This window comes from Episyrphus balteatus, chromosome 2 (genome assembly GCF_945859705.1).
Source record: "Episyrphus balteatus chromosome 2, idEpiBalt1.1, whole genome shotgun sequence".
Lineage (NCBI taxonomy): Eukaryota > Metazoa > Arthropoda > Insecta > Diptera > Syrphidae > Episyrphus > Episyrphus balteatus.
Genome location: NC_079135.1, coordinates 98,698,097 through 98,717,686, shown reverse-complemented (window position 1 = coordinate 98,717,686; position 19,590 = coordinate 98,698,097). Strand labels below are relative to the sequence as shown.

Below are 19,590 nucleotides of genomic sequence, written 5' to 3'. Positions count from 1 at the left end.
TAAACCGGAACAGTAGGTAACGACATGCAATATGGCGCATCCTTTTCGAAAAAAATCCTGTTTTCCGCTTCCTTTCATTTATTTAAATATGTATGTTGTTGATAGGTATAGAAAATTTTTTTCTTGTTTTGTATAATGTGTTTTGGTTGTTTTGAATTAAACCTGAAGTACCTAATTATAATCTGAAATTTTGTTTGTAGATGCATTGAGATTATGATACTGGTTACATTTTACAAGGGAAATAATAAAATTATTGTGTTATAGGTTTTTCGATGTTTTTAACGTGATGACAGTCAATTTTGTATCAATTTTCAATGTTGAAATTTTAAACGGTCACTGTGGCGTAAGCGTAACATTATTTTAAATTCAGGGTTAAGTCCATATTGTTAGATGTAACTGATCGCAGGAAGCGAATTTATGAAACAAAAAGGTCTTCATAACGAATCAGGCCTTCACGAAACAAAAAGAAAGTCTTTCGGACTTCTTTAAGATACGAATTTATGCAACAAAAAAGTCTTCAAAACGAATCAGGCCTTCACCAAGCAAAAAAAAATGAATTTAAGACCTCTTTAAGATGCGAATTTATGAAACAAAAAAGTCTTCAAAACGAATCAGGCCTTCACCCAGCAAAAAAAAATGAATTTAAGACCTCTTTAAGATGCGAATTTATGAAACAAAAAAGTCTTCATAACGAGTCAGGACTTCACGAAGCAAAAAATTTGTCTTTAAGACTTCCTTATTAAGATGCGAATTTATGAAACGAAAAAGTCTTCATAACGAATCAGCCCTTCACGAAGCAAAAAATATGTCTTTAAGACCTCTTTAAGATGCGAATTTATGAAAAAAAAATAAGTCTTCAAAACGAATCAGGCCTTCAACAAGCAAAAAAAAAACGGAACAAAAAGGAAGTCTTTCAGACCTCTTTAAAGATGTGAATTTATGAAACAAAAAGTCTTCAAAACGAATCAGGCCTTCACGAAGCAAAAAAATGACTTTAAGACCTCTTTAAGATGCGAATTTATGAAAAAAATAAGTCTTCATAACGAATGAGGCCTTCACAAAGCAAAAAAAAATATATCTTTAAGACCTCTTTAAGATGTGAATTTATGAAATAAAAAAGTCTTTAAAACGAATCAGGACTTCATGAAGGAAAAAAATATAACTTTAAGACCTCTTTAAGATGCGAATTTATGAAACAAAAAAGTCTTTATGACGAATCAGGCGTTCACGAAATAAAAAGCAGACCTCTTTTTACATCTTTTATTTAATTTATTTAAGCACACAAATTAAAAAAAAAAAACTGGTTTTGGTAAAATTAAATTTTTAAGTTATATACAGGCAGTTTTCAAAATTAATTTTAAATTTCAAACATGTTCTACATAGATTTCATATTAATTTAACTTCCATTAACCTGATTTGAAAACTTCATTTTATCATGACAAAAATAAAAATTAACAGACAAATTAAACACTGAATACCACTTAACTTGTTGCATCACGCTGTTAAATGACGGTCATTGGCCTCTTAATATTTAGGACATTTTAGCGCAATTATGTTTTGTATATAGTTTTGCAGAATTATATCTACTCATAGGCATAATAAATAGAAATCCTTCAAAGGGAAACAAAAAAAAAAATACTAATTGGATTCACCCTAACGCTTTGAGGGATGGCGATGTTAGTCGGTCGGTCGTCGCAGTGTATAAAATTAAATCAAAAGCATTTTTAATTCCGTAAAAAAAAATGAAAGGACATAATTATCCTATTTGCATTCGTCTGGGAGCAGTCAGTTGAAATATAGGTATGTATATTCTTCTACCTCCCTTCTGTTGTACATATTTCTGTTTAATTGCAAGTCCAAATCCACCCACTTAATAAAAGTTAGTTATTTTTATGCATATACATACAATATACGTGCTTATATATGCATTAAAATTAAATATACACAACCAGGTCGCACAAAGTTGCTTTGAAATATTTAGGCAGTCGGCCCTATTACTTGTGTTTTGTTTGGTTTAAAAAGGTCGGAACTTTTTTTTAAAAATTTGTTCTGGTCTAAAAGTAAGTTATAAAGATTTGGGATGAATTGTCTGTATAGTTTAGATTTAAATGGTTTACGACAAAAATAACTCCTTTTTTCGTATCAATTTTAGTTAAAATTTTTATTTTAAACTAATAACAATTAGGTAATAAAATTGATAACAAATAAAGTTTTAAAAGAAAATTGTTCAAAAAAATACCGAAGAATATAGAAACAAGACAACTCATCCCCATTTTGAATTTTGATCAAAATCGCAAATTTTTTTTGTTGTATTATTTTTTTTTCAAATTCATAACTTACCCTTATAGCGAAGATACCGTCTTTCGCATATACAAAGCAACAAAAAAAAAAAAAAAGGACTAACGAAGAAGAAGAATCACAATCTCATTATTATTAGCTTGACAGGGAAAAATTAACACCCCATGGCTATATAGGGGGACTATGGCCGGGGAGCACACCCAATGAACACACAGAATCTTACGGAAATGAAAATGAAAGGATAATCAACGCAAGTACGCCCTTGAATTATAAAGGACTGCAAAATATATAACCCAGCAGGCAAAGCAACATTCTTCGTGTTGCCAGTTTCCATTGCCGACAACGATGACGACGCACACAAATACATAGATGACGATGATATTTTCTTCGTCGCCATTAAATTGTCGCTTGTTATTATGAATTCTGACGATCGAATCCTTTTTTTTTTTTTTTGAATTTTCCTCTTAATAGAGTGAAAGAGATAGAAAGGTATAAAGTCTGAATAAAAAAAAAGGCGCGGCAGCATAGCAAGGAAACACGATGACAATTATTTCAGGATATTTCGTGAGCATATACTAACTAAGCCAAGTATTGTTGTAGCAGGTAAAGTACCTGTATAGAGATAGACATTAAGTAGGTAACATGAATTATGTGTATTTGTAATTTTGTGCGAAACAGTTAAATTGTTCTCATAATGAAATGAAGCACAAACCCAAACAATATTCGCCAGATGGAGTTTCAAACTCAAGGGAATAACTGTGTTTACATAAAATGTCAGAAAGTTGGGTTAATGGGTTATTTTTGGCAGCAGGATGGCAGCACAAGAGGTATGGTTTTGAAGGACTCTTTAGTGACATTAAATGTCAGATAAATGAGATTAAAGAGAAAAAGTGATAAGAAATAACATTTTTGGTTGTTTGTTTGGATTTTTTTGGTGTATTTTTTTTTTTTTTTTTTGTTAAATTAAGTCATGAGGACTTTTCAGTTCAGGTAAAAGGTAAATGAACAGAAATAAAAATTGCGTTTCCTTGTATAGGTGTGTATTTTGGAGGGAATTATGGCATTACTTTTTTTTTTAGTTCATTTAGATTTTCCAAACTGATTTAAGAAGTAAGGATTTTTTACTTTAATTTAGAGCCATTGTGTATTCTTATACATAATGTTCGTAATTTTTTACGTTATTAATGGAAATTCTAAGACTATTATTTAGATATTGGAATCATCCTCCGTTTTCGAAGAAAAAATTTTCGAAATAAAAATTTAAACTGATTTTTAAATTTAATAGTTTTGAGAAACATTTGTTTAACTGATAGATTGAATGAAAAAAAAAGTTTTTCAGTTTAAATGAAAATAAAATCAAAATTTGTGTGGGTCACTGTGGTGTATGAGTGACGAAATATGTATATACAAAATAATACTTATATCTTCTAAACGGTTAAAGTAATCAGTATGATGCCAAGGAATTATTTGTAAAACGTTTAAGCCCCTACAAGAATATATCTTGATAATTTAAAAAATAAAGAATTTTCAGTGAATTGGAAAATTTTGAAAAGTAAAAAATATTTTTATAATTTTTTTTTTTTAACTTTGACATCGAATATCTTTAGAATGGTTAGATTAATGAAAAAAGTTAATTAGACCTTTTTTTTGTAGAACAATCTATTTGCTACAAGAATATTTCTTGAGCGTTTGATTATTATAATTTTTCAATTTGTTACAAAATTAAGAACAAAAAACGAATTTTTAAAGATTTTCTCGATTTTCGGACCTCAAATATCTATTAAACGGTTAGATAAATGAAAAAAGTGTATAAGGCCTTTTTTGTAGAGCGTTCAATTTGCTACACGAATATGTAAAGAAATTTGCTAAAAAGTCAATTAATGTAAAAATGCTTGATGTAAAAATGGAAAATTGAGAAGCGGAGGACCTTCCCATTAATATAAAGAGCTCATATTTGGTGTGTATATTCTTAGGCTATTGATTATGTCGAAAAAAACAGGGTAATAAGGAACTAAGACGTTCACGGGTTTTTATTGCAGGAATCGTTCAATGATTTATAAAAGAAGATAAAACCGCGGAGTGCTATTAAATGAGAGGGTGGAAACTGAAGATAGGGGTGCAAAAGCCCCCTTTTTGGTTTTTTCAATATACCTCGTAAACCAAGCAAAATTTTGATATATTGCACATAAAACTTTTTGTAGAGAATTAAATTTCCTATTGGAATAATGTTTTTTTAAAAATTGAAAAAAAAATTTTCATACCAAAATAGTCGAAACAATCATAAAAAAAATATCAAAAAAATCGATTTTTTGAGTTTTTTTGCTTTTTTACTTGTACATTTTTTTTGGGTTGAGATAGACATAAACGTTGCTCCAAACAAAATAAGAAGATTAAATTTCCTTCAAAATGCTGTACTCACTAAATTTTTTCATTGAAAATTGACCGAAGTATGGCCATTTTAATCTATCTTTTTTTTCGCATTTTTAGTTTTACTCAGTAAAACAGAAACATTTGAGGGGAAAGTATGATTACTTAAGCACCAAGAACTGATAATGAGATTTTGTAGAGGGGTTAAATACAATCATTGTTTACTATGGGAGGGAGGTTCAATGTCCCCCCGTTTTGGAGGGAGGGGCAATTTTCTAAAAAAAAATACTTAAAATTAAAAAAAAATTATTAAAAAACAACGGCAACACTTACAGTTTTGATTGATACTTTTTTCAAAAGCTAGAATTATAAACTTAATATTAATTTTAAAATGAAGTTATTTTAATCAATTATTTTTTAAATAAACGAGTGATTCCGATAAAGAAAGTATTTTGTCTATTTTTCAATTTTCTCAAAAAGTAGAAGGCATAGGAACATTATGATTTTCATGATTTGATAAGAAATCAATTAAGGCAGTTTACTTTGTCGATCAATTTCGTATTGAGGTCCACAGTCTTTGTGAAAATTGTACTCAATGTATTTTTAAACTTTTTTTTCACAAGTTTTGACTTTGAAATCGGGTATTTCAAAAACAATTGATTAAAATAACTTCATTTTAAAATTAATATTAAGTTTATAATTCTAGCTTTTGAAAAAAGTATCAATCAAAACTGTAAGTGTTGCCGTTGTTTTTTAATAATTTTTTTTTATTTTAAGTATTTTTTTTAGAAAATTGCCCCTCCCGCCAAAACAGGGGGACATTGACCCCCCTCCCATAGTAAATAATAATTGTATTTAACCCCTCTACAAAATCTCATTATCAGTTCTTGGTGCTTAAGTTATCGTACTTTCCCCTCAAATGTTTCTATTTTACTTGAGTAAAACTAAAAATGCGAAAAAAAAGATAGATTAAAATAGCCATACTTCGGTCAATTTTCAATGAAAAAATTTAGTGAGTACAGCATTTTGAAGGAAATTTAATCTTCTTATTTTGTTTGGAGCAACGTTTATGTCTATCTCAACCCAAAAAAAATGTACAAGTAAAAAAGCAAAAAAACTCAAAAAATCGATTTTTTTGATATTTTTTTTATGATTGTTTCGACTATTTTGGTATGAAAATTTTTTTTTCAATTTTTAAAAAAACATTATTCCAATAGGAAATTTAATTCTCTACAAAAAGTTTTATGTGCAATATATCAAAATTTTGCTTGGTTTACGAGGTATATTGAAAAAACCAAAAAGGGGACTTTTGCACCCCTATCTTCAGTTTCCACCCTCTCATTTAATAGCACTCCGCGGTTTTATCTTCTTTTATAACCGATTGAACGATTCCTGCAATAAAAACCCGTGAACGTCTTAGTTCCTTTCTAAACTACATAATCAATAGCCTATCTAGAGGTGTCAAGCGATCGATTTTTCGGAGTACAAAAACAAAAAAACAAAAATATTCAATTTTTTTGACCCACCCTAATGTATACACATTATCAAATTTCAATACACAATTATACTTTCTACGGACTTTTAGGTGCCCCATAACGACTAAGTAAATATTTGTATGTTAATGGTCACTGTTAAATGAATAATGCCGAGTTATATTTTGCATAAAAAACTTAAAAGTTATTTATTATAAATTATTTCTATATTGTATAGTAAATATAGATAAGTAAGTTCCCTACAAATTAAGAGTTTTTCAAAAAAAAAAAAAAAAATAAAGAAACGAATTTTTAAGTATAAACTAGTTTTGATATGCACAAATGTGGATAGAAAAGTTCATACTTTATAATTTTTCAAGTAAAAGCATCTACCTACTATTTATTATGCATATCACTCTTGGTCTAACCTTTCATGTGGTGAACTTAAAGTTCGGATATTTTATCTCTGGGGATTTTTTGTACACTGAGGGAAAAGCCACCATAAAACAACGTAAAATCAATGAAAACCACATTGATTTAACTATTATTTGGAATGATTTTGTGTTAAAGATGAACATTTTAAAATCAACGTGGAAAAAAGGTTAATTTTTGATGGTTTCGTATCTTAAAGTCACATACATCAAAGTAGTTCATCTTTGAAACAACGATGTTTCAACTTCAATTTATTTTTTCTCTCAGTGTATGGAGATTTTGTGCTTGGGGATAATATATTTCAGGATTTTTACTTGCTCTATAGGTCAAGTATTGGTTTCGTGTAAATAAAAAAAATCGAGGTTTTAATCAAAACCAACATTACGATGATGGAGAAGATCAAAAAAGTGGTTTTCGTCATGCCGTCCGTAGCACAGTGGGGCGGCCTTATAGAGTGATGTGATATAAAGGTTATTTTTTAAACCAAAGCTATGGGGAAAAAAGATCACGCGTTCTATATTTAACAGTAAAACTGATAAGATGAGCATATTTGTTTTGTTCAAAGTCTATGATTTATTATTAGTCATGCGGTTGAAGTTGAGTGTTAAAGAGCAAAAGTTCAGTTTTTAATAAGTGATAAAAAAGGTGTTCTTTTGTTTTTTGTTTAAAATCAAAAGTTTTTGGATAAAAAAATAAAATAAAAATGTCTCGCATAACCGAAGGTATGTAAATTACTATTCTTCTTTAAAAAAAAATTAAAAAAAAATTTCTTATATTAAAAAATTGAATCAGAAAATAATGAATTCTTAAAAAATCGTTTTTTAGTTTTTTCTCAAAATCTTCTGTTTAGGCAAATATTTAGCAGGTCTAAAAATGGAGAAATCATGATCAGTAAAAACTCTATTAGCCCGTATAAACACCTTTGCTAAATATTTGCCTAAAATATTTTTTTTTAATTTTTGAAATCGGCTTAAAAGGAATTAAAGTGAAAAAAAAATTTAAAAATAATTTCTATTTCGTAAAAATTAATGGTAGCCACTTTTTCTTACTTTTGTTATTGTTTTAAAAGAGATTAAGTCATTTTTGAATTTTATATGCGTCATTTAAACAAAAAAATTGCTTTTATTTATGAGAAATAGTACATAGTCTCTTTTTGCATAGTCTCTGATTGCAATAATGATTAAGTCACGTTGGTTTCGTAAACATCATTTAGCAATATTCGTGAAACAAAAAACTGTTTAAAAATGTTTAAATACGAATTATTTCTTTTGTTTAGGTATTCGAAATGAAAACATAGTATAACCCCTGCTAAATTTTATTTTGCTATTTATAGGAGTTTAAATAGATTTAACTATTTAATTTTATTATTATAACCAATTTTTCATTTTGTAATTTCCTACTTGTTTTTAGATTTAAATGAATTTCATGTTTCAAGAAAAAAATTGATTGAACTTTATTTTTCAAGCAACAAAAAAAGTTTCGATGATAAATTCAAAGACATTGAATGCTATTTAAAAAATAAAACTTTTTGTGGTTCTAGTACCTAATACCAATAATTTAACTTTCAAAATACGAAATTTTAAACACCAATTTAAAACAAAATGGACTCGTTCAAACCGAACAAAACAAATATTTTTGTCCAACGAAAAAAACTGGCTCAATGAAATTATAATTTTCAAAAAATACCGTCCACCTGTTGGACGCCTCTCACTTGATTTTGAGTCAAGCAGTTTGCAGACAAAACGGAAGCGAACTGCACATTTACGAAGTACTGTTCCAACACCAGAACTTATTTTCCCAATTGTAAAAATTTTCGCTGATGGTAAAAATCAACAAGCCAATTTGGTCGGCGAAGCAACATCATCTCCAGAACTAATAAATAAAATAAAAAACTATAATACCTATATTTTAAGTATTGATATAAGAACTATTTACTATTTTTTACTGTTTGGAAAAGTGGCGCTGATTCCTTAAAAACACTTTTTTTGGAAGAGAAAACTGTATAATATGTTCAGTATAATCAAATATTGAAAATACAAACAAAATAAGCCGTAGTTGCAATCCTCTTTCCTTTTAAAATAATTAACCTCAAAAGTAGTAATTTTTGCAACTTCTAACGGTAATATTTCAAAAACGGGAGCTGATAGGATGTTTTTGACTTCAGATTCGAGTTCAGCACACCAAAAACCTTTAGAAAAGTATATCTTAATCTCGGCATCAAGAACGTTGTTGATTTGTGATAATTAATATCACGAAAGCACCATTTCTGCCCCACTGTGCGTCGGTCTGTGCGTGTGTGCGTCTGTGCGTCCATCTGTACATGGAGCTAGGGCCTAAACGGATATATGGATTTGCTTGAAACTTGGTACAGATGATTTTTACGTAATTCCCTAGGACCGTTTTTTTTATTTTTTTAATATCTCCAATTTAACGCATATCTCCCATATAACGTTTTCGAGGTACCTATTTCAAATTTCTCGAAAACGGCTCTAACGATTTCGTTAAAATTTGGTGTGCGCATTGATTCTAACAAAACTGCATTTTTAGTTTTTCTCAAAAAATGCCGAGAGCGGAAATATGGCGTTGCCATTTTTCAAAAATTGATATGTTTTTTAAGTTCATATATTTCATTTTTTTTTTCAAAATTTACAGACATCATAGGTATTGAAGTTTAAAATGTAAAAAAAAAATTAAAAAAAAAAGTTTTTCAAAAAATATTTAAAAAATTGAATTTTTTTAACTTTTTTTTTTTTTTGTTTTTATTTTTTTTTTCTTCACAAAATCTTAAATTTCCAATAGATATTTAAGATAAAGATGCTTTGAACTACAAGAGCAAGTACGTGCGACCCAGTCGTGCATTTTATTTTTTTAAGTCTGATGATTTTGGTTTAGGTGAGTTCTAACTTAGGTATTATATCGGTATCCCCTAAAAATAAATATCCGTGAAAAAAATTACCCAAAAACTTTTATGTGACATTCCATTGCAATAACCATTGCACCACGGGGTATATACGCTCCTTATCCTTAATGACTATGTTTTTTTTTATAACAACTAAGTATCCTTTTACAATTTCCTGTTTAGATTAAAGATCTTACTGGCCTAATTTCACCGAAATATCGTGTTATTTTTCATGTCGGACATACATACATATGTGACAAATTTGTTGCGTGTTAAGATTTTGACTTTTTTAATATTATAAACAATCTAGATTTTAAACTTAAGAATAAATTCATTGCAACATATTCATGTAAAAGATACATATTTCTATTTTTTTTCCTCATCGATCAACTAACAACGTGTCCTTGATGTAGAGATTGTAGAAACAAAAGGCAATAGTTCAATGATTAAAAGTGTGTGATACTGTTAGTGACAAGCTATTTTTCATTCACACAATTCTACAGGTATTAAAGACCATACAACACCACCATCACTTATACTATTACCTACCTACAAAACACCTCCTGGTGTAGTGACCAAATAGCTTCACTCTATCACTCACACACAAACAAACACAGAAGGTGAGGGAACTTAATCATTCTCTTAAATGACTTTAATGAATGCACTTAGTGCGGGCGACATGCAAACGCATCATCTCAGCCCGATTCCTTGATTTAAAATGGCCGTGGCATGAATGGCGGTGGCGTGGACGTTACATTACACACAACGAGATAGCTATCAACAACCTATGGCAAACCTGGGTAATTGGTAATTAAAGCGATTAGACCTGATTAAGGTGTGCGTGTATGACAAGTCTGGAATTATTCTCGTTTTCATAGAACCGAACGTGTAGCAAGGAAAATGCATAAATTCTGTCGCACAGGATTTAGAAAACCAACCACAGAAAGTTGCAATAAATTGTGTTTTTGCGAGTCTTCCTATGAACGTTGTACAACGGGTAGAATAACGATGGTTGGTATAGCAGCTTCTACATTGCCGCCTTGGGCTAATCGGTCAGCAGACTATGAAAACGTGTTTGCTTTCGTAAAAGGTATTCAACTCGAACGGAACGGTAGTTTTGTGTCCTTATAAGTTAGAATGGTTCTGCATGCAATTCCAGATTGATATAGAACCAAAGTCGTCGAATAAATGAGTCCATGTGCACAAGTTACGATGAACATTTTACGAACAAGTGCCGTTGGCTTAGTGCATACACATGTCTAAATGTTCGAGAACATATTCACATACACACACACATACAGACACAAAACGGATATAATAATTGCTCAGGCCATCGTAACTGGAAACCAAAGTGATAGACTGAAGCCTTTTAAGGATAATTCCAAAGCGTTTTGTATGTTTGTATTGGGTTGCAATAAAAAGGTAGAAAGTAGATTTGTATGAAGAGAGCAGCACCAGGAAAGGGAGAAGCAGCAGACAGAGAGAAGCTATAATACAGAATGAAGATATGAAATAAAGCTACCACCGGAAATTTACACAGCACAAAGCCATTTGTCTGAACGGAAATTGTCTGTTTTCAATTGCAGCGGGGCGACCGACTGCTATAACAGTTAAAGCGCGGATGGCATGAATTGAGCAAAAACGACAAATACAAAAAATGTATTAAAAAGGGGTAAGAGATAGAAAGGGAATTCATGTATATTTGTGATGATGGTTGGGAATTGTTAGAACGGAAGTGAATTCCTGTTTTTTCTGTCCAAACTTTTTTTCTTCTTTAGTTCCGGCAGAATGGTGGCGGGCAGGCGACAACAACAACTCAACACAACTTTAGACTAAATCAATAAGTTAGAAATGCCAGCGGCATGATGGCACCCGCATGTGCTATTTGCAACATTAATCCAGCTTGTCACCTGATATACAAGTTTTATTTTTAAAAGCAGTTCTATATTTTTGACCAAACATTCAGGACAAGAGAGAGCCATTAAGGCGTGTGTTGGTAGAGAGTTGATGGTTTTGTTTGATTGTGGGGTATCGATGAGCACTTGAAATTGGAAGTGATTTTGGTTTTTTTTTTTTAACATAATCAATGAGTAGGTAGTAAGTACATATAAAAATGCTATAAGGAATGGATCGATTGATGGAAAAGTTAAATAGGAGGTAAAATAAGTCAAGTTTCTGATTTCTTTATTATATGTGGGGGATAGTAAGATGAAGTTTTTGCGAAAAATGATATCGGAGAGTGGTTAAAGTCACTTAAGACATAAGATTTTTGTTTTTATTTAATTTGGAATTCCTTTCTTTATTGGTTTGTTTTGAAGAAAATATAAATAGGTATGTAAGTAATGTTTTATAAAATGTGTTAAAAATATCAGTTTTTCGTATTATCCAAGAATAATTTGGCAATGTACAACTTTTCTTGATACTTATTTAAGATATCCTGAATCATATGAAAAAAAAAAATAAAATCCAAAAAATTACGGTTTGGGTGATTTTATTAGATGAAAGGCATAAAAGTTCGATTACCAGAAGTTTAAAATACATTAATATCAAATTTTGAAAAAAATTGGCAACGCCATTGACATTACTCAAAATTTTGAGACAAAATTAAAAATTTTATGTTGTTGGTATTACTAAGAGTTTAATACACCAAATTTAATCTCAATCAAAGGAACCGTTTTCGAGATATTGCATTATTTTGAACATTTTATATGAGAAGAAACCGTTCTAAAGGATATTAAAAACAAAAAAGAGGTTGTCCGTAAAGCCGATTTACGGACGATGATTTTACGTGATAACGTCGTCAGAAAACAGGTTGTGTGCTTTTGTTTAAAATGAGTCAATTGAAGCGTTTACTTATTTCAAACAATCATAATTTACAAGAAAAAGCTAAAAAAAAAAAATACCTTTTTTATTTTCTCATTATATGTATTAATTTTTTATTTTAAAAGCTTACAAAAAAATTATGCGATTTAAGAGCCAAGTATTTCTTCTTAAGAATAAAACCATTTTTAAATTTTTACAATGCGCAAAAAGTTTAAAAATAATTTATTTAAAACAATCATTTTCATCAAAAAAAGCAAAAACAAAACATGAATTTTTATCTTCTCACGTCATTAATTCCATTTTTTCCCTAACAAACTACACAAAATTATACCATGTGAAAGCTTATCGTCTTAGCTCAAAACATATATATCGATCAGGTCTATGAGACATCTACAAAAAGAGCTAGAGTTTTTTGAACTCGATTAAATTTCATTAAAAAAAGGAAAAAAACATTTATTTTTATGTCCTCACGCTATTTTATCAATTTTTTTCAATGACAACCCATAAAAAAAATTAAACCATGTGAAAGCTTATTTGTTCAACTTTCATATGACGCTATCATATCATATTCCTGAGATGCTTACAAGAGGAGTAAGAGTTTTTTAAAGTCAACCATGTCGAAATTCCAGACTGAGATTACGGTACTTCCCACACTGGTGGGTGGCTGTTCATGATCAACAGATCTCCACTGGTGTTTTGAAGTTTTTCGCAAGTTTTTTGATTTAACATTGTTTAGCTTGTAGTTAGTGTACCGTTATGTGTGATATACCAAATTAAAGGTAATTGTATCATAAAAGTCTAATAAAATTTCTATCTACTCTAGATCAATATTTATAACCTGTTGAAAATTTTATTTTACCGTTATCTCAAAATTGTGTTTACAAAAATGATTGAAATTTTGTACACATATAGTCCTGGTTATGATCTATCATTGCTCTGTATACTTTATTTCTCTAACTGTTGAAGAAAAAAAGATAAAAATCAAAAACGATGAAAATCGGTTGCTGTTTTTTAAAAACTTGTTTCTTCCGTTATTCAGTCAAAAATCAATCAATCACTTCAATTTTTTGCACATGTATGCCAAGCCCTACATGCTCTATAAGTTTTTGAACGCTCCAAAAAAAGCTTAAAATCAAAAATTAACCAAAAATACCCCTAAAAAACAAGGTGTTTTTCAAAAATTCATATTTCGAAACGCGGAGTGTTGGAAAAAAGTCAGTATCAGATCCCTAATTTTTTTTCCCTCATCTTTCATCTGGCATCTGTAGAATTGTCAAAAAAAAAAAAAAATCCTTTACCCAAAATCATCATTTTGTCATAGCCCCAACACGTGTACATTGTACACTGTACAACATTGAAACAAAACGTTATAGCTTAGTTTAAAAATTTTTTGGAATTTTTTCTTAAATGCAGTTATTCTTAAATTAGTCTCATCTATCTATATAAAAAAAAAATCAATTCTCTACACTATCGCGTTTAGATTTTAGCCCAATTTTCATCTTTCCGTTTTACTCCTGTTTACCCTATTAAATGACGGAATTTTTAAAAATCCTTCATTTGGATTAAGCTACAAGTTATTATCTTTCAAATACAAGATTTTTGTATCTCTAATAGTTTATTTTTAATTTTGAATTGAAATTTTTTGCCGCACTGCGAAAGTGCGAGAGTGTAACGTTAGAAAATGGCGTCACTTTTTTGTGGTGGCTGCCATGTTTCATCGATTTATAAGACGTTATCATGTCAAAAAACGTGTTTTGAAATAACGAGACATGACACAAATTTTCGAATGATAAACGTGTTCAACTTTTCGAAGACGCTGTCAAATAACATTGGATAAACCCAAGTCTAAGATAAACGACTATGAATATTACCTAGTAAATTCTTTTTTCACCTCGATTCTTTTTCGTATTATTATTTTTCAAAAAACTAATATATGTAATGTATTCTGAGGTAGTGCTCATATTGCTTTTCGCCGAAATTCCAATTAGTTCTAAATAGCCAAAAAAAAAATTCTTTTTTTTGCAAATTGTATTTTAACTGACTTATCTTCCGCTACAATCCGAAAAACCCCATGTAAAATTAGAAAATTACATAAAAAAATCAAAGGAAATGACATTTTACATGAAAATTTCACGTTGTATCTAGGAGAGGAAAGGAGTCAAATAAAAATCTAAAAAAATTAGGGAACATTTTTCTCAGTATTTTCAACCTGATGGCCGCCATCAACTGCTTGTCCAAAATAAGGACCACAATAATGTATACCCCTTGAACTACAAAATAAGTTCGTGTGACCTAGTAGTGCATTTTACTTTGTTAAGTTATATAAAAAAATCTATAACATGCTGCATAGAAGTTTTTAAGAAAAAAAAAAAAAAATACTCCACATACGCCACAGTGACCGTTTAATTTTAAAATTTGTAAACTAATAATACAAAACTAAAATACAAGATACTATAGGACGACCAACTCTCATTATTGAGGGTTATCTTTTCCTAAAGGAAGTGTCTTAAGAAACTGTTTGCACGTCAAGGCATATAGTTGCCACGCTCGTGTTTTTTCGACAAACAAAAAATATAAAAAATTCTAAAACTCGAGATATGGACATTTAAAAGTCAAAACCGTCATGTTTGATGTTTTAGAAATAATTCAGCAAAAACGAACATAAATGATTTTTAAAATAATTATTATGTTATTTAAAAAAAAAAAAACCATAAAAAATAACTTTGTACGTTTTTTTTGTGAAGGTAGTCCCTGTCTCACAATTTTTTTTTTTAATTCCTGATCATTAAAAATACAGTAGGAACTGGTTTTTTGGGATGTTTTTTATAGGATAGATAGCAGTTGAAACAGATTTCACAACTTCGAATGAACTGTGCTAATTTGTGTTCCTTAAAAAACAGTGAATTTTTGTACTTTTTTGTGTTTGGGTTATATTTTCAACAGAGTTTATATGTATAAAGAAAAAAAAATCAATTAAAACTTATAAAATAAAATAATTTTTTTTATAAATTTAGAACAGGCACAGCTGTAAGTCCAAAACTTCTTAAAAAAAATGACTCGAAACCTTGAAAATTTGTTCCGCAAAGTAGAAAATGGGATTCTTAATATAAACTTCACACAATAATATCTCTATAGTCACATATACGAATTTAAAAAAACTTCACAATTTGTATACAGTAGGTCTACTTTATGATATGGCGCCAGTCTTATGGCTGCACGCTTTGGACAAAATTCCTATATAATTTTGCCTAATTTACTTTCTGGGAAAAAAATCCGACTTTTGGAACGTTTTTATCAAGAAGTTTTGGACCTTCACAGCTGTATTCAAGTTATACCAAACTTAATTTTATTAACCTTTTTCTAGAAACATTTTCTAAAATATGCGCACCCTTTAGATCTTATAAGCTAAAAACTAACTGGTGCCCCTTCTCTTTCGCAAAAAAGTAAAACTCGTTCACTTGGAATTTTTGCATGAACTTTATGATCCTTAATTGTTAGGTTTTACAAATGGAAGCTTTTTGCCAAATTTTAGGGGTATAACAATTGCTTTTTTACTTAATTATTATTTTACGGGTACAATTGGTTTAATTAGCGTAAACAAGAAACATCAATTTATGTATATTGTATACCTACAAATGTACTATCGAATTAAAAAAAAAAAAGATTTGAAAAGAAAGATTTTGCAATTTTAAGCTCAAGAACAAGTGCGCATCTTGATTAATTTTATTAAGATGCTATTTAAGATCAAACATTTTCGAAAAATTGATTTTTTTCAAAATTACAAGTTTCAATATTTGAGGAGCTGATTTCCAAAACCAACTATCGGAAAAAAATCGGAAAATGAGATATGCATGTCATTTTTTAGGTCTTTTCAACGCGCGTCTGATTCAATCAAAAATAATTTTCTAAACAGCACACAAAGATAGTAATTCAAAGTCGAAAAACGACTTTATTTCCAAAAAGGTTTTTTCCAAAATAGCCTATACAAAATGTTCTTTCCAATAAGTCCTCTTCAGTATAAAAAATATCATTTTGGCGTATGATAAATGCCACATTACGATGATGGAGGAGTTACAAAAGTAGTTTTCTTCAATACAGATATTTAGTAGGTATATAAAAAATTCCCTATAATATTTTTCTTGAATGTCAAAAAAAAAAAAAAAAAATGTTGTAAATACCCAACCACAATTCTTATTTTAATTTTACGGCTCTGCTTTGCAAATTACAAAAGTTTCTAGAGGAATTAAACTTCATCGTCGCTGTCGTGTCGTTCCTTTATAATTTTAATATATGGCTAGCTTTTGTAATAGTCCCCATGAGGGCTTTTAAAATATTTACTTTTTTTTCTAACTTGTCCACTATTAAGCTTACAATTTGTTATAACTTCTTAGACAGTAAGAGTAAGGGTATGCATATTACGGGTAGGTAGCCTTTTTTGTTTAAAATTAAAACAAAACAAACAAAAATAACAACAAAATTGTCGACGTCATGCCCTTTTGTTGGTAGAAAAATAACAAAAAAAAAAAAATTGTATGCATTCTCACATGTAAAAGGTGGATCCATCTCATTACTTTTTACCCCAATACCCCAACTCCTTGAGTCGCATTCCTTTTGGTTATGTCTGTTCATGGTGACTCATTCTTCTAGACTAGGGTGACCATGTTTAAAAAAAACATTGACATTAAACTTTTCGTAAACTGATTTCTCCAATACTTGCAAAGATTTTAAAATGTTTTAATATTTTCTTTTTAACCCCTTTTTTCCACAGAAAAAAAAGTGCAAATGGTCACACTACCAATTGCTTGCACTCCATATAAGGGACTTCCAATGGATTGTTAAAGGACGCAATGAGTTGAATATACTTGTGGTGGAGAGTTTTTAATTTTTTTTTATTTATTTTTTTTTTTTTTTTCTTCAAAAAGTTTTCAAAACTGATTTGGATTTTCCACATTCAGTATACTCGTCGTACTCACAACATGTTGTATCAACGTAGCTCTACTATTCCACTTGAGTTGGCAAATAAATTGTTGCATTCCACTTGTGTGTTTGTTTTTTTGAGGAGATTTTTGCCTCAGTGCCAGTGTGTGCTCACCCTAACACACTAGAGAATGAGTGAGAGGTGGTTGCAGGACGAGCCTTTTAGACTTTAACCATCATCATGGAGCAGGAGAGCAGAGTTTGCCTATTTATGTGTGTGGAGATGTGCAGTGCAATATAATGTTTTGCTTCCAGTTAAGAGGGTTGTTTTTCAAGAGGTAAACACAAGTACTATTGGCGGCAGCAGCAGCGTTAGCGATGCCAGAGTAAGTCAGGAAGGATCTTTAAGGTGCATTTACATTGTGGGTGAAGTTTGGAGATTTTAAATAAGGAGGAAGAGAGGGGGCTTTTTAATGTTCTTTAGTTTGAGGTAAACGTGTTGTGGAAGATTAAAAACATTTGCGAGAGTGGGTAAACTAGCACGCTAAAGAATTGCAAAAAAAATGCTTGTAGAAAGTTACCTACGAGGTAGGAAATTTAATGTAAAAAAAAAATAATTCAATTTTTTATTTTCTTTCTATGAAATAAATAAAAACACTCCCAAGGATACAAAGTTCTATTCAATTTGAAGGAACTTAGGTGTATAAAATAAGAAGAAAACAAAAAAAAAATAAAAACAAATCTTCAAAGTTTTTTCTCTCATTTTTCTGCATTTAACCAGTCAATGGGTTTTTGTGGCAGGTGTTGAAATTAACTTGTTTTATTTTACTTTTTATTGCTTAGCGTTATGTCATTTAAAGTTTAAATGGGTTTAAATTTTTTCTGGTTGAATCGAAAACTGTTTTTTTTTTTACAGTTTTTTGCTAGTTTTCGTGAAGACAACAAAATACCACTTTTTATAATATTAATTAGTATATAATAATAATAAAGAACTAAACGATGATAAATAGATTCAAATAAAAAATTTACGACACAAAAAAAAAAAAAAAAACAGCGAGGGTAAATTCGAAATGAGTACGTATATATGTATAACAAATGAAGTCTTTGAGACTTAATGCTGTTTTGCTGAAACGTATAGATTACGTTTTATTTACAAATGCCACCTCTTCTTTTTATGGTCGCGCTTTTAACAGTAAAATAAAGGTGAACTAAGCTAAAAACCAAAGAGAAAAGTCTGAACTGAATGACACTTGATTTAAAGGTACATATTTGTATATTATATTATAACATTTAGTAAATATGTATGTACCTAGGTTGCTTCAGAAATTACTTTGCTTCAGAAAACTTTTTTCTTTTTTTCCAACTCTAACCACCCAAAATAATAGTGATTGACAAAAAAAGAACCTTCCTGAAAACCAGGCGCTGTAGCTTAACTCTAAAGGGTCGCTATTTTATTTTTAGTTTCTTAAGTAGGTACTCATATGAATTCTGTAAAAATAAATATTTTTTTTTTAATTTTTGCTGAAAAAGTTCCAAATGGCTCCAAATTAATATATTCGGACTTTGCTTCAGAAATTCTTAAGGATTAAAATACCAACTTTCTGATTATGTATATTTTTAAAAAATTAAAATTAGATTAGATTGTTAGTCCAGACAAAATAGACATTCAACCCAAAAAATAATTAGCATAGGGCTGAAAATTGGTACAGAGCATTTAAATGTCGATTAAAGTAAAATGTCAAAAGTCCCGAAAAGTCACATGTGTAAATAAAAAGTTATTCAAGTTGTAAATTCGAAATTTTATGTTTTTCATATATAACTTTGAAACGGAAATGGTTATCAAAAAAAAGTATATGGATGACTTGTAGGGTTTGTAATTCCCTAAAAAAAATGTGACACTTTTTTTACGAGATATCGTTTAGAAGATATCATGATTTTAAAATATGTCAAATGTCGAAAATATCGGTTTTTTGCCTATTATCCTTAAACGATGAGTCCTATCGAAAAGTTGTGTTTGAGAAACTGGTAGATAATGTACTCCTCTATACAACTAAAGGTTTTTTGGTTTTTGCCAAAGTAGTCGTTCAAAAAGAAAACAAATTTGTTTGATTTTGTCAAAATTCAAAAATTGCGAACTTTTTTAAATAGCTTCTAAAATATGAGTTTTTTGACATATAATTTTTACTCATATCATAGACTGTAACGTTTTCCACAAAATAGCTTAAGATATGCTTTATTAACATTTAAAGGAAGTGCGCTCAAAAAAGTCGTATTTATAGAAAATATTTATAAAAACAGTGCGTTCAAAAGAGTGGTATATGTACATAGAAATATCGTTTTTTTGTCTATTTTCGTCAAATGGTCAGTGTTATCTAAACAAAT

At 29.6% G+C, this 19,590-nt stretch overlaps 1 protein-coding gene across 11 annotated transcripts in view; it reads right to left on the bottom strand.

Moving 5' to 3' along the window:
* The window catches only part of LOC129912272 (diacylglycerol lipase-alpha), a 176,713-nt gene that overhangs the window by 30,287 nt on the left and 126,836 nt on the right, over positions 1 to 19,590 (bottom strand). The gene's annotated exons all lie outside the window — the stretch shown is intronic.